The sequence below is a fragment of the Loxodonta africana genome, chromosome 21, assembly GCF_030014295.1.
Source record: "Loxodonta africana isolate mLoxAfr1 chromosome 21, mLoxAfr1.hap2, whole genome shotgun sequence".
Taxonomy (NCBI): Eukaryota; Metazoa; Chordata; class Mammalia; order Proboscidea; family Elephantidae; genus Loxodonta; species Loxodonta africana.
The window spans coordinates 70,687,719-70,703,996 of record NC_087362.1 but is presented as its reverse complement, the minus strand read 5'-3'; positions in this window follow the sequence as shown (position 1 = coordinate 70,703,996).

The following is a 16,278-nucleotide window of genomic DNA, read 5'->3' as shown; positions in this document are numbered from 1 at the left end:
TCTGCAGGCAGAAGGAAGGAACAAGGCCAGGGACATGGTTTTGGCACGCGTGGATGTTGGAGAGAGTATATTGGGCCGGAAGGGATGTGGCATCATTGTCGGTGCTGTGCCAGGTCTTGGTTATCTTCCTCTTGACCTTGATACATCCACGTCTCTCAAAGTCCCTGTAAGGAAAGAAAACACACAATACAGAGGAGCTCAGCACAACCAGACTAAACAAAAGCAAAGAAGTTTCCTGAATACAACTGAATTCTTCAAAGGCCAGAGTAGCAGGAACAGGGGTCTGCGGACCATGTTTTCAGGGTACATCTCTGTCAACTGGCATAAGAAAATGTATTAAGAAAACGTTCTGCATCCCACTTTGGTGAGTGGCATCTGGGGTCTTAAATGCTAGCAAGCAGCCATCTAAGATGCATCAATTGGTCTAACCCACCTGGAGTAAAGGAAAAAGACGAACACCAAGGACGCGAGGTAAATATAAGCCCAAGAGACAGAAAGGGACACATAAACCAGAGACTATATCAGCACCTAGGTGGTGCCTGGCTACCACCAATGACTGCCTGAGAGGGAACACAACAGAGAACCCCAATGGAGCAGGAGAACAGTGGGATACAGACCTCAAATTCTCCTAAAAATACCACACTTAGTGGTCTGACTGAGACTAGAGGGACCCCAGGGGCCACGGTTCCTGGACTCTTTGTTAGCCCGACACTAAAACCATTCCTGACGCCAACTCTTCAGACAGGGATTGGACTGGACTATAAGATACATAATGATACTGGTGAGGAGTGAGCTTCTTGGCTCAAGTAGACACACGAGACTATGTGGGCAGCTCCTGTCTGGAGGCAAGATGAGAAGGCAGAGACAGATAGGAGCTGGGTGAATGGACATGTGGAATACAGGGTAGAGAGGAGGAGTGTGCTGTCTCATTAGGGGAAGAGCAGGTAGGAGTACACAGCCAGGCGTATATAAGTTTTTGTATGAGAGACTGACGTGATTTGTAAACTTTCACTTAAAGCACAGTTAAAAAAAAAAAAAAAAGTCCCTGTAGAGTGCACATAATTTCCATTTTAAAGTTTTTTTTTTTAAACTTAGGTGTACAAAGCCTGACTGATTTCTACTGTCACACACCAGCAAGGGCCCAACTGAGGATTAGGACCAGGCGGTCTGACTCCGTGGTGTTTACCTATGCTACACAGAGAAACAGGAGGACAGTGACCAGTGACGGAGACAGAGGGTGGGGGGCAAGAGGAGAAAGAGCCGCCCAGCTCCACGTAGTCCCACACGTTCTGAGAAACACCAGGTATGATTATATTTATCTGAGACCTTTGGCTCTGGAGAAATAACAGTGTCTGTATGTGTGTGCGTATGTTGGGGAGGGGGGCCTAGGGTTCCCTCCACACCCTTGTCCTTTTGTTTTCACAAATGCTTCTGCATGAATCTTGCTTTGCCCTTTTATAGGATGCACCACAGATCCCAGCAGCCATGTTGTAAACAACACTGACAGGCCCCACAATCTGGAGTCCTAGAGGGAGGCCCCAAAAGGGAAGGTGCTGGTGGGTCCAGGGTGAGAGCTAGCTGCAGGAATGGGCCTGGTGAAGGGTCAGGGACAGAAGGGGGCAGAATTTCTTCTACCCAGCTGGGCATTGGGGAAAGAAGAAACTGCCCCTCCGTGGTGGCCACAGGCCATGGGAGGCTGACAACAGCTGGGTTCTGTTAACACTAGGCAGGCAGCCTGGGGAAAGGAAGGACCTGCGGAGAACCCCAACCCCCACCCCACTCCGGTCCCCCTAGAATGAATGCCTCAACACATTGTGTGCGTGGGACTTGGATAGGTTGGCTCTGGTGCCTTTGCAGAATCCAAATGGGAAACCGCATTGGGGATCCATTCTCACCTCCATCACACACACACACACACACACACACACACAGGCTTTTGTGTGATGGGTGTGGGTACCAGAGTGCCCCCAAGGCCTTCCACGTTAACTGCCCCCCTACTCTGCCTTCCTGTGCATCCACACCTGGCCTCACCGTTTATTCTCAGCCCTCTCCCCTGGTGTAAGAACTAGGAAAAAGCACAATTTCACCCAAACTGGGGTAAATCATTAAGTGCCGTAGTAAGTTAAGCTCAACACCAGGGAAAACTGAGTTTATCTTGGAAATGTTTTATTCTTCCAAAAGTTCACAGAAGCATGAAATACTACGGCTGCAGAGGAAGCCAGTTCTGCAGCTGAGGCTTAAGCCGTGGGGTCTGCATCCTGCCTGGCTCTCGTCAGCCACTCTCTTTAACTCAAGTGCCCATCAATGTCCCTGCTAAATGGGAGTCTCACACACATCTCATCTTATCATAATGTCACAAAACCCATAGAATTACAAATCAGGTTTAAGGCAGGAAACATGACAGCCCAACAGAAGTACACAAAAAGTACATTAAGTATCCGTCTTCATTTACACGCCCCACTCCAGCCTGCTTCTCCGCACAGACCCACCCCGCGCTGCGCTCAGCTTGAGGCGGCCTAAGATCCATTTTAGAGTGGACTGAAATATAAATGACGGTTCACGCTGCACACGAACATAGACAACTGTATAAAATATTTAAATAAAGACAGGAAAGAACAGAGGATTGCCGCAAAGCCTTTGGCAGATCCAGCCTTGGGGAATTTAGCAGCTTGAGATTCATTACAAATTTCATCTTTAATGTTATTTTTAGTTCAATATTTTGTAGCACTCAGAAGTAAAGCTTGGTGCACCGTCTTCTCTGCCCTGGCTCCCTCTCCTCCGGTGTCTGATCCTTCAGTTTTACTGAAACCTAACACGTTTTCAATAAAATTGATTCCTGACGTCGGAATGCTGTTTGTTATCGTCTCCTGCTCCTCGGGTGGAATGGGGAGAGAAGTGTGGTGTGATTTGGCAAAGTGAGGGGGATTGCTCTTGATTGCGGAATAAACCGACGTGAACCTGAAAGCCACACTGCTGCAGAATGAAAACGGCCCTTGTAGGCTTCCTTCTTGTGCTTTCCCAACTTGAAGTTCTAAAGAAGTGCACATTATAGTCCTGAGTGCTAAGGGTTCATTGGTCCTTCCTAAAGAGAGCCATATTCCCCAATACAGATGCAAAGGAGAGGAAGAAATCTCTGTCTTAAACAGCTAGGTTCAGCTGCTTTCTTAAGGTGATTTTCCACCTGGAAACCTCTGGCTGCTATATTGCCACCCGATGAGATTCTGGAAAAGGTGTCTATCCCAGAGCAAGGGGTGGGAGAGGACCAGGTGATGACAGGCCCTGTTCCAGGGTTAGCCTGCTGCTTCTCTAGTCTGCAAGGGCGACTGTAAGGAGGGTTAACTGATGCTGCCAGAGACAAAGCCCTGTCCAGGAGGAAGCTCGCAGGATGGGATAGAAGGCTGCCAATGTAGCCTTGCTGCTCGACCAAGTTTCACGTATGAAACTGAAGCCTCTGAGAAAAGGACAGTGCCCAGAACGTCTCTGATGAATTTTGTCTGAACTGGGATGGGTGGGTCTCGTTTGTCATATCAGGGCAGGCCTTGCCCTCTTATTCAGGGAAGTGAGGGGCTGGTGAACCAGGCTCGGAGTAGTTTGGGAGAAATGGATATCCAGCCCCAAATCAGGTGGTATATGATGTTTGCCAGATGGAGGCTTCATGTAGCTCTAGGTTTTTCTGTATCAAAAATGGCCTGATGCCCTTTGCCTCCTGCTCTAATAGGGGTCTTGAGGATGGAGGAAAACTGTTCTTTTAGCTTTTAGGCTATGTTTCCACAAGCAAAGGCAAGAAGGAGAGAAATGGGGTGGTTATCTGGGAAAATTTATAATTAAATGAAGCTCAACAGTTTGTTAAACAAAAGTCCTCAGAAATTTCATTGCTGGAACAACATGTGCTTAGATAACGCAGGCACAATTAGGTGGATATTCATTTTTGTTCTGATTTACTCAGATAAATACTTTACAAGATGCTGTGTAGATGGAGCCTGAGGTTAGCAGAAAAAAAACCAGAAGGACCCAGAGAATCGAGAACACGTGTCTCCTCAATGGTCAGCAGGCAGAGTTTAGCAAACTGAGTCATTGGCCAGGGGAGGGCCCAAAACCCAAAACCCATTGTAGCTGAGTTGATTCGGACTCATAGCGACACTATAGGACAGAGTAGAACTGCCCCATTGAGTTTCCAAGGAGCACCTGGTGGATTCGAACTGCTGACCTTTTTGTTAGCAGCTATAGCACTTAACGGGAGCCCTGGTAGTGTAGTGGTTAAGTGTTATGGCTGCTAACCAAAGGGCTGGCAGTTCGAATCCACCAGGCACTCCTTCAAAACTCTATGGGGCAGTTCTACTCTGTCCTCTAAGGTCGTTATGAGTCGGAATCGACTCAACAGCACTGGGTTTGGTTTGGTATAGCACTTAACCACTACACCACCAGGTTTTCCAGGAGAGGGCAGGATTCATAAAATTGAGGGTCAGACTCAGTGGCTCTGGAGCTTATGACTGACTTGGTGACACCTGAAACCCCTGGGTTAGGATTATTTTAAATTGTTCTTTTTCTCAAGTTTACACTGAAGAGTTTCAATGGCAGAAACCTAAACTGGGAGCACCCTAACTGAAAAAGACTAGGGCATGCTGGGGGCATGTCATAAGTGGGGGCCTAACTCGCTTTGCCTGATCAGAGTCTCTCACTCACTTGCATTTTGATGTTATTTCTTGGTTTGGAGGGAAAGTGGTGGAGACATAGCAAGCTAATCAGATGACACACAGATAGAGATTATCTGTTGTTTTAGAAAGATCTAGAAGCCCAAGAGTCTCTCTGGAGAGTCCTCCATTTGACCACAGAGGCATAATAGTTTTTCCTTTCAATTCAATTTCCTAAGGTCCTTCTTTATGGTGGTGATGGAGATGCAAAGGGATGCCCAGTTACCGAAGCCTAAATCTGAGAGCACGGACCAGGTTAAAGGAGAAAGCGTTCCCTGGGCCTTGTCTTAGGTCAGACTTCCTGGAAGCAGAACCTGAGATGGAGCTTCTTGTGCATGTGATTTGTGGAGAGTGATCTCATATAAAACCTGTGGTGGAGAAAGGAAGAAGGAGAGAAAAAGGGAAAAAAGCCAGGTGAAGGCTCTTTGGTCCCCACGGAGAGTTCTCGAGTGTTGATGGCGCCAAGGGTTGTCCCTGCTGGAGAAAAGGGGTCTGGGCTTTTATATCCCTGTCTTCATTGGTCATTGGCTAGGGGAGGGACCTACCTTGGAAGGGTCAAGGGCAATTTCCAGAGGAGTGCATTTGTTAGCACTCAGCTCTCACAGCAGCTGGGGAGGGGTGCAGCAGCCCAGGCAATGGGATCTGAGTGGAGCATCAACAGCATTGACTATTGAATAAAATTTCATTCTATGGTTTTTCTCTCCCACTATGGGTCAGTAGTAGTTCAGTGGAAGAATTCTCACCTTCCACGGGGGAGACCTGGGTTTAATTCCCAGCCAATGCACCTCGTGTGCAGCCACCACCCCTCAGTCAAAGGAGGCTGGCATGCTGCTGGATGCTAAACAGTTTCCAGCGGAGTTTCCAGACTAAGATGGACTAGGAAGAAAGGCCTGATGTCCTGCTTCCAAAAACCAGCTAATTAAAACCCTATGGGTCACAATGGTCCAATCTGCAACTGATCATGAGGATGGAACAGGACCAGGCAATGTTTAGTTCCCTTGTTCATGGGGTGGCCAAGAGTCAGGTGCTGACTCAATGGCAGCTAACAATAACAAGCTAAAACGTAAGTTCCAGATCAGGACAACTAGAACTGTTAGGATTTTGAATGTATCAGAAGACAAACATGCTCAGTGATAATGGTCCCTGTGGAATGAAAGCTGATGTCTTTCAGCACACATCTTAGGAGATCAAAGGGTCAAGTTAAGAGCAGCAGGGGGGCGTTTTGCCTTTTCCCTGGGATGGGACACTGTTTACTCAAGCAGCAGCTGTCAGAGTCTGTGAGAAAATACTGTAAAGCATTTTACACAGTGTCTGGTACATAGTAACCACTCAATAAATGTTAGCTTGTTGTTATTATCCTTTTTCTAAATGGTGAGGTCAAATGGATTAGCTGAGTTTTTCTTTGTAATGAAATATCTGACGAGATAATCATTGCGAAGTAGAGAGGCTTTGAAACCCCTGTTAACTGAGATGATTAAAATGTACTTGATTATGCTGTGTCAGTGATAGCATATGGATTTCCTACCCTGCTAACTCCAGCTGAGCAGTGCTGACCACAGCCGTCAGGGAGCCTGCTGGGGCTGAATCCAGGCTTAGGGAGAAGGAGTGTACCGTGCACACCTGGAAAGAGGTGCAGGTCTGTAGGATATGAGGTCCCTGTCCTTCTGAATAATCAGAATTCCTGACGTCTATTAATTGCGTGGCTTCAAGATTGCAGATGAACAGAGCTGGGTAGTTTCCTAAGCAGTAAATATCAGACTTGGGGTTTTCCCTTTGCAGAAGTGAGATGGGGGAAGTGTTCCCAGATGTGCCAGATATAATCACATTTTCTCAGCAGTGCCTGGATTCTCCCAGGAAGAGAAAGGAGGGTGAGGAGGACAGGAGGAAGAAAAGAACACAAGCCTCCATGACTTGAAACAGTAATAAAGCCAAAAGGATTAGTATCCAGAATGTGTGTGCCCGACATGTACAGAACTACAATTTAAGAAGGAAAAGATAAACATTCACATAGAAAGATGGGCAAAAGCTAAGGCTTCTTAGACAAAATCCAACGGCCAGTGAACAAAAGTTCCTCAGTTTCACCGGTTGTCCATACTATGCAAAATAAAATAGTAAAAAAAAAAAATAGCATTTCTTATGCATCAGATTGGCAAAACTCTTGATTCTGACAATAAAAAGAGCTGGAAAGGGTGTGGGTACTGGGTGTAGTACACATCTTACAGACCCTTAGGGGAACAAATTGGCAACATCTAGTTGGAGCCCTGATGGTGGAGTGGTTAAGAGCTTGTCTGCTAACCAGAAGGTTGGCAGTTCGAATCCATAAGCTGCTCCTTGGAAACCCTCTGTGGCAGTTCTACCCTGTCCTATAGGGTCACTATGAGTTGTAATCAACTTCTTGGCAATGGGTTTTTGTACAATTGAAAGCACGCAGACTTTCTGTCCTCCCAGCATTTCCACTTCTGGGAGCGTACATTAGAAACACTCACACAGTGTTCAAGGAGTCACACTGAAGGATGCTGACACAGCGGGGTACGGTTATAACAACAGCAAAGTAACCCAACTGCCTATCCACAGGGAAATGGGCGACTAGGCAGTGAGCAGATCTAAGGTCTGTAGTCTACTCTGAGTAACAAAGAAGTACTCCAAGTTACGCTTACCCAGAGAACAAGAACAGCAATGACAACGACCCTACCCCCTGCCAATAACATGCATTTTCTATGTAAGTACAAAAAGAATGTCTGGAAGGCTACACCCCCACCGATAATTATGACAATTCAAAATACAGTGGGAGTTAGTGGTGTTTCAGTGGTGGAATTCTCACCCTCCTTTTTTTTTTTTTTTTTTTTATGTGGGAGACCTGGGTTTGAGTCCCAGCTGATGTGCCTCGTGAGCAGCCACCACTCATCTGTTGGTGCTGTCTTGCCTCTTGCTATGATGCTGAATGGTTTCAGCAGAGCTCCCAGACTAAGTCAGACTAGGAAGAGGGGCCTGGCAATCTACTTCCAAAAGTCAGCCTATGAAAACCCTATGGATCACAAGGATCTGATCCATTTCCTGTATAACAACCAGAAGAAACTCCTTTCAGGCAAGAGGCACCAAGTACTGCCTGCTCTTGATCATTGTTCTTAATTATTACATACTTACGGACAGCATAAGATGCAGAGAGAAAGCACCGCCCTTTCTCAGAGAATTATCACCCTCCAGACTAACTCTGATAACATGCACTCTTTTTTTTTAATAATTTTTATAGTTTTTATTGTGCTTTATGTGAAACTTTACAAACTCAGTCAGTCTCTCGCACAAAAATCCATATACACCTTGCTAAAAAAAAAATACACCTTGCTACACACTCCCAATTACTCTCCCCCTTTATTGACACAGTCCCCTCTCTCCCTCCACTCTCTCTTTTCATGTCCATTTTGCCAGCTTCTAACTCCCTCCACCCTCTCATCTCCCCTCCAGGCAGGAGATGCCACCATAGTCTCAAGTGTCCACCTGATCCAAGAAGCTCACTGCTAACCAACATCCCTCTCCAGCCCATTGTCCAGTCCAATCCATGTCTGAAGAGCTGGCTTCGGGAATGGTTCCTGTTCGGGGGCAACAGAGGTCTGAGGGCCTTGACCACAGGGGTTCTTCTAGTCTCAGTAAGACCATTAAGTCTGGTCTTATGAGAATTTGGGGTCTGCATCCCACTGCTCTCCTGCTCCCTCAGGGGTTCTCTGTTGTGTTCCCTGTCAGGGCAGTCATCAGTTGTAGCCAGGCACCATCTAGTTCTTCTGGTCTCAGGATGATGTAGTCTCTGGTTCATGTGGCCCTTTCTGTCTCTTGGGCTCGTAATCGCCTTGTGTCCTTGGTGGTGTTCATTCTTCTTTGATCCAGGTGGGTTGAGACCAATTGATGCATCTTAGATGGCTGCTTCCTAGCGTTTAAGACCCCAGACGCCACTCTTCCAAGTGGGATGCAGAATGTTTTCTTAATAGATTTTCTTATGCCAATTGACTTAGATGTCCCCTGAAACCATGGTCCCCAGACCCCTGCCCCTGCTACGCTGGTCTTCGAAGCATTCAGTTTATTCAGAAAACTTCTTTGCTTTTGGTTTAGTCCAATTGTGCTGACCTCCCCTGTATTGTGTGCTGTCTTTCCCTTCACCTAAAGTAGTTCTTATCTACTATCTAATAAGTGAGTGCCCCTCTCCCACCCCTCTCCCTCCCCCATCTCGTAACCACAAAAGAATGATTTCTTCTCAGTTTAAACTATTTCTCAAGTTCTTATTATACTGGCCTTATACAACATTTGTCCTTTTGCACATGACTAATTTCACTCAGCATAATGCCTTCCAGGTTCCTCCACATTATGAAATGTTTCACAGATTCCTCACTGTTCTTTATCGATGTGTAGTATTCCATTGTGTGAATATACCATAATTTATTTATCCATTCATCCGTTGATGGGCACCCTGGTTGCCTCCATCTTTTTGCTATTGTGAACACTGCTGCAATAAACATGGGTGTGCAGATATCTGTTTGTATAAAGGCTCTTATTTCTCTAGAATACATTCCAAGGAGTGGGATTGCTGGATCGTATGGTAGTTCTATTTCTAGCTTTTTAAGGAAGCGCCAAATCGATTTCCAAAGTGGTTGTACCACTTGACATTCCCACCAGCAGTGTAGAAGTGTTCCAATCTCTCTACAGCCTCTCCAACATTTATTATTTTGTGTTATTTGGATAATGCCGGCCTTGCTGGAGTGAGATGAAATCTCATTGTAGTTTTGATCTGCATTTCTCTAATGGCTAATGATCTTAAACATTTCCTCATACATCTGTTTTTTTTTTTTTTTTTCTGTTAGCTACCTGAATGTCTTCTTTAGTGAAGTGTCTATTCATATCTTTTGCCCATTTTTTAATTGGGTTATGTGTCTTTTTGCAGTTGAGCTTTTGCACTATCATGTAGATTTTAGAGTTCAGGCGCTGATCAGAAATGTCATCGCTAAAAACTTTTTCCCAGTGTGTAGGTAGTCTTTTTACTCTTTTGGTGAAGTCTTTGGATGAGCATAGGTGTTTGATTTTTAGGAGCTCCCAGTTATCTAGTTTTTCTTCTACATTGTTTATAATGTTTTGTATAGTGTTTATGCCATGTATTAGGATTCCTAACGTTGTCCCTATTTTTTCTTCCATGGTCTTTATCATTTTAGATTTTATATTTAGGTCTTTGATCCATTTTGAGTCAGTTTTTGTGCATGGAGTGAGTGAGGTATGGGTCTTGTTTCATTTTTATGCAGATGGATATCCTGTTATGCCAGCACCATTTGTTAAAAAGACTGTATTTTCCTCACTTATCTGTTTTGGGGCCTTTGTCAAATATCAACTGCTCATATGTGGTTGGATTTATGTCTGGATTTTCAATTCTGTTCCATTGGTCCATGTATCTGTTGTTGTACCAGTACCATGCTGTTTTGACTACTGTGGTGGTATAATAGGTTCTAAAATCAGGTAAAGTAAGGCCTCCCACTTTGTTCTTCTTTTTCAGTAATGCCTTATTTATCTGGGGCCTCTTTCCCTTCCATATGAAGTTGGTGATTTGGTTCTCCATCTCATTAAAGAATGTCGTCGGGATTTAGATTGGAATTGCATTAAATGTATAGATCGCTTTTGGTAGAATAGACATTTTAATAATGTTAAGTCTTCTTGTCCACGAGCAAGGTATGTTCTTCCACTTATGTAAGTCTCTTTTGGTTTCTTGCAGAAGTGTACTGTAGTTTTCTTTGTATAAGTCTTTTACATCTCTGGTAAGATTTATTCCTAAGTATTTGATCTTCTTAGGGGCTACTGTAAATGGCATTGATTTGGTGATTTCCTCTTCGATGTTCTTTTTGTTGGTGTAGAGGAATCCAAATGATTTTTGTGGGTTTATCTTGTATCCCAATACTCTGCTGAACTCTCCTATTAGTTTCAGTAGTTTTCTGGAGGATTCCTTAGGGTTTTCTGTGTATAAGATCATGTCACATGCAAATAGAGATACTTTTACTTCTTCCCTGCCAATCTGGATGCCCTTTATTTCTTTATCTAACCTGATTGCTCTGGCTGGGACTTCCAGCACAACATTGAATAAGAGTGGTAATAAAGGGCATCCTTGTCTGGTTCCCGATCTCAATGGGAATGTTCTCAGGCTCTCTCCATTTAGGGTGATGTTGGCTGTTGGCTTTGTATAAATGCCCTTTATTATGTTGAGGAATTTTCCTTCTATTCTTATTTTGCTGAGAGTTTTTATCATGAATGAGTGTTGAACTTTTCAAATGCCTTTTCTCCACCAATTGATAAAATCATGTGATGTTGGTCTTTTGTTTTATTTATGTGGTAAAAAAAAAATTTTTTTTTTTTTTTTTTTTAGATTACATTAATTGTTTTTCTAATGTTGAACCATCCCTGCATACCCGGTATGAATCCCACTTGGTCATGGTGAATTATTTTTTTGAAATGATGTTGAATTCTATTGGCTAGAATTTTGTTGAGGATTTTTGCATCAACATTCATGAGGGATATAGGCCTATAATTTTCTTTTCTTGTGGTGTCTTTACCTGGTTTTGGTATCAGGGATATGGTGGCTTCATAGAACAAGTTCGGTAGTATTCAGTCCTTTTCTATGCTCTGAAACACCTTTAGTAGTAGTGGTGTTAACTCTTCTCTGAAAGTTTCGTAGAACTCTGCAGTGAAGCCGTCTGGACCAGGGCTTTTTGTTGTTGGGAGTTTTTTGATTACCTTTTCAAACTCTTCTTTTGTTATGGGTCTATTTAGTTGTTCTACCTCTGTTTGTGTTAGTTTAGGTAGGTAGGGTGTTTCTAGGATTTCATCCATTTCTTCTAGGTTTTCAAATTTGTTTGAGTATAGTTTTTCATAATAATCTGATATGATTCTTTTACTTTCAGTTGGGTCTGTTGTAATATCACCCCTCTCATTTCTTATATGGGTTATATGCTTCCTCTCCTGATTTTTTTTTTTTTTTTTTTGTCAGTTTGGCCAGTGATTTATCAATTTTGTTCAAAAAACCAGCTTTTGGTCTTGTTAATTCTTTCCATTGTTTTTCTCTTTTCTATTTCATTTAGTTCAGCTCTAATTTTTATTATTTGTTTTCTTCTGGTGACTGTGGGTTTCTTTTGTTGCTCTGTTTCTATTTCTTCAAGTTGTAGAGATAATTCTTTGATTTTGGCCCTTTCTTCTTTTTGGATGTGTGCATTTATTGATATAAATTGGCCTCTGAGCACCGCTTTTGCTGTGTCCCAAAGGTTCTGATAGGAAGTGTTTTCATTCTCATTGGATTCTCTGAATTTCTTTATTCCATCCTTAATGTTTTCTATAATCCAGTCTTTTGTGAGCAGGGTATTGTTCACTTTCCAAGTGCTGGAATTCTTTTCCCTGCTTTTCCTGGTATTGATTTCCACTTTTATGGCCTTATGATCAGAGAAAATGCTTTGTAATATTTCAGTGTTTTGGATTCTGCTAAGTCTTGCTTTATGACCTAATATGTGGTCTATTCTAGAGAATGGTCCATGTGCACTAGAAAAGAAAGTATACTTGGTTGCTGTTGGTAGGAGTGTTCTGTATATGTCTACGAGGTCAAGTCAGTTGATTGTGGCATTTAGATCTTCCGTGTCTTTATTGAGCTTCTTTCTGGATGTCCTGTCCTTCACCAAAAGTGGTGTGTTGAAGTCTCCTACTATTATTGTGGAGCTGTCTATCTCACTTTTCAGTGCTGATAGAGTTTGTTTTATGTATCTTGCAGCCCTGTCATTGGGTACATAAATATTTAATATGGCTATATCTTCTTGGTGTATTGTCCCTTTAATCATTATATAGTGTCCTTCCTTATCCTTTATGATGGATTTAACTTGAAAGTCTATTTTGTCAGAAATTAATATTGCCACTCTTGCTCTTTTTTGATTGTTGTTTGCTTGGTATATTTTTTTTTCCATCCTTTGAGTTTTAGTTTGTTTGTGTGTCCAAGTCTGAGGTGTGTCTCTTATAGGCAGCATATAGAGGGATCTTGTTTTTTAATCCATTCTGCCACTCTCTGTCTCTTTATTGGTGCATTTAGTCCATTTACATTCAGGGTAATTATGGATAGGTATGAATTTAGTGCTATCATTTTGATGTCTTTTTTTGTGTGTTGTTGACAGTTTCTTTTTCCCACTTGATTTTATGTGCTAAGTAGATTTTCTTTATATATTGTCCTTTCCTCATATTTGTTGTTGTTGATTTTGTTTCCGCTGAGTCTGTATTTTTCCCTTGTATTTTATTTTGATGAGTAGGAATGTTTGTCTCCTTTGTGGTTTCCTTACTATTTACCCGTATTTTTCTAAATTTAAAACTAACTTTTATTTCTTAGTATCGCCGTATCTTCCTCTCCATATGAAAGGTGTATGATTACATTTCTTAGTCCCTCTTTATTATTCTAATGTTGTCTTCCTTTATATAATAACATCGCTGTTACCCTATGTTGGGCATTTTTTTTTTTTTTTAATCTTGCTTTGTTTTTTTGGATTTCCCTGTCTGGGTTGACTTCTGGTTGCTCTGCCCAGTGTTCTAGTCTTGGGTTGATACCTGATATTATTGATTTTCTAACCAAAGAACTCCCTTTTGTATTTCTTGTAGTTTTGGTTTGGTTTTTATGAATTCCCTTAACTTGTGTTTCTCTGGAAATGTCTTAATTTCACCTCCATATTTAAGAGACAGTTTTGATGGATGTATGATTCTTGGCAGGCAATTTTTTTCCTTCAATTTTTTAAATATGTTATCCCATTGCCTTCTTGCCTGCATGGCTTCTGCCGAGTAGTCCAAGCTTATTCTTATTGGCTGTCCGTTGTAGGTGACTTTCCATTCATCCCTCGCTGCTCTTATAATTCTCTCTTTATCTTTGGCTTTGGCAAGCTTGATTATAATATGTCTCAGTGACTTTCTTTTAATATCTACCTTCTGTGGAGTTCGATAAGCATCTTGGATAGATATCTTCTCATCTTTCACAATATCAGGGAACTTTTCTGCCAACACATCTTCAACAATTTTCGCTGTATTTTCTGTTATCCCTCTCTGTTCTGGTACTCCAATCACTCGTAGGTTATTTCTCTTGATAGAGTCCCACATGATTCTTAAGGTTTATTCATTTTTTAAATTCTTTTATCTGATTTTTTTTCAAATATATTAGTGCCGAGTGATTTATCTTTGAGTTCAGAAATTCTAGCTTCTACTTGCTCAGTTCTGTTCCTCTGAGTTTCTATGGAGTGACCTAATTCCGTAATTTTATTGTTAATCTTCTGAATTTCTGATTGCTGTCTGTCTATGGATTTTTCCAGCTTATTAAACTTTTCATTATGTTCCTGAATAATCTTTCTAACTTCTTCAACTGCTTTATCTGTGTGTTCCTTGGCTTGTTCTGTGTATTGCCTCATTTCCTTCCTGATGTCTTGAAGGGTTCTGTATATTAAACTTTCGTATTCTGCATCTGGTAATTCCAGGAATGCACTTTCATCTAGAAGATCCCTGAATTCTTTGTTTTGAGAGCCTGTTGAGGTGATCATGGTCTGTTTCTTTATGTGACTTGATGTTGACTGTTGTCTCTGAGCCATCTAGAAGTTATTGTATTAGTTTATACTTGCTTACTGTGTCGTAGCTGCTTGGTTTGTTTTGTCTTGGTATACCCCTATGGGTTGCTTGAGTGAGCTAGCTTGATTTTTTCGCCTTTGGAGCTGTGGTGTCCTGTCCCCAACTGGCTAGAGCTGTTATCAGGTATATCAGTCTAGGAGTTCATTGAGTTTTCTTGTATGAATTCAGCTCAGCTTTCCAGGTAGCTGATCATCAACTGTGTGGTACAGGCTCTGTCCTACAGTCTTAGAAGGGCAGGGGTGATTGGCATATATACCGGTATCTGATTGCAGCAGGGGGTCACACTCTGAACAAGGCAGGGGGCTGAGAACCGACCCCCATGTGTCTCTGAGGAAAATGCGTCCCTGTTCCCTAGAGCATGCTGGTGGGTGGGTTCTACAGGGGGGCCGTGGGCACCCAAAGTTTTTGGTTGTAAGGACTGGGAGGTACCAGTTATCTTTGGACCCCTGCCACGGGTGGCTGGGTGACCTGAGTGGAGCTACCAGTCCTTAGGTCCCTGATGTGGGTAGGTGAGAACCTTGTTTAATAGGCAAAGCAATGTCAAACGTCAAACACCCACCTCTCCACAGCACAGCTGAAATGGTTGGAGTTTGCCAATGAGGGCCTATTCTCCCGAAATAAGCCCACACAGGTCCATGCAGAAGGGAAGGGTGCTCAAGTTCCACAGCAGTTTATGCCTGGACGGGAGCCGCTTCTGTCCTGAGCTCCCCAGGTTAATGGAGCTAGCAAATTATCTTTTCCCTCCAGTTGGAAATTTTTTCCTTCCCCAAGGCTGGGAGGACAGCTCCAGGTGCTCACCAGGGTCTATGTCAGGCCCAGGGATTCAGCTGCTGAAGCTGGGGTTGGGGTGGGGGGCACGGTAAAATATAGGTAAGTACTTAGCTTTTGCTGAGAGCGCCCTTGTCCTCAGGTTCCGGAGGTGTGAGTGGGCTGTGTGGCTGGCTGCTTCTCCCTGAGGAAACTGCGGCCCAACGCTAGGACCAGCCCGCAGCCACCGCTGCTGCTGCAGCCGCTCCGGGAATGGTGCCTGAGGGCTCCCCACGATTCGGGTCCGGTAACTCCTCTCCGCTTCTGAACAGCCTCTTCCTTCCCCTGCCCCTCAGTTCGTTGTCTAAGGCTGCCTTTGATGCTCAGAGCTCCCAACTTGGCACAAATATACTCATTTCAGTTTTTTTTTTTTGGGGGGAGGGGTCTTTGTTATAAAGAGGGCTTGACGGAAGTGCCTGTCTATTCGGCCATCTTGGCTCCACCTCATCTAACGTGCACTCTTAACTGATATTCTGTTCACTGCACTGATGTTTCTTCTGTTAAATCACAGCAGGAAGAGAGCTCAGGTGTGGTCCTTAGAGATCAGAAGCCCCAAGACCAAAGTCCTGGCTGGTAGAGGAGGCTCTGTGGTTGAGGCGCAACTATACCTTAGTCTCCAAGGGCTACTTTAGTAAAGTACACAAACTGGGTGGCTTACAAGTACAGAAATTTATTGTCTCACAGTTCTGGAGTCCGGAAGTCCAAATTCAGGGTGTTGGCTGGGCTACCTTCTCTCAGAAGACCCTTAGAGAAGATTCCGTCCTATCTCTCTCAGCTTCTGGTAGCCCCAGCTGCTCCTTGGCTTGTTTTGCAGCTGTGGCCCAACTCCGTCTCACAGGGCACTCTTCTCTCTCTCTCTGTCTCTTCATGTGTCTTGTCCTCTTTTATAAGACACCAATCTGATTGGATCACAGCCCACCTTACTCCAGGAAGATCTCTTCTTAATTCAGTGGATAACATCTTCAGACTCTTATTTCCAAAAAAGGACACAATCACAGGTTAGGACTTCAACACACCTTTTCGGGGGATACAATATAATCTATAACAGCTACGTAGAATCTGAGGAGATTGAGTGGGTGTCCCATGTGGGTGAGTCTAGAGTGAACCAAGGTTTTCTATTGCCCCC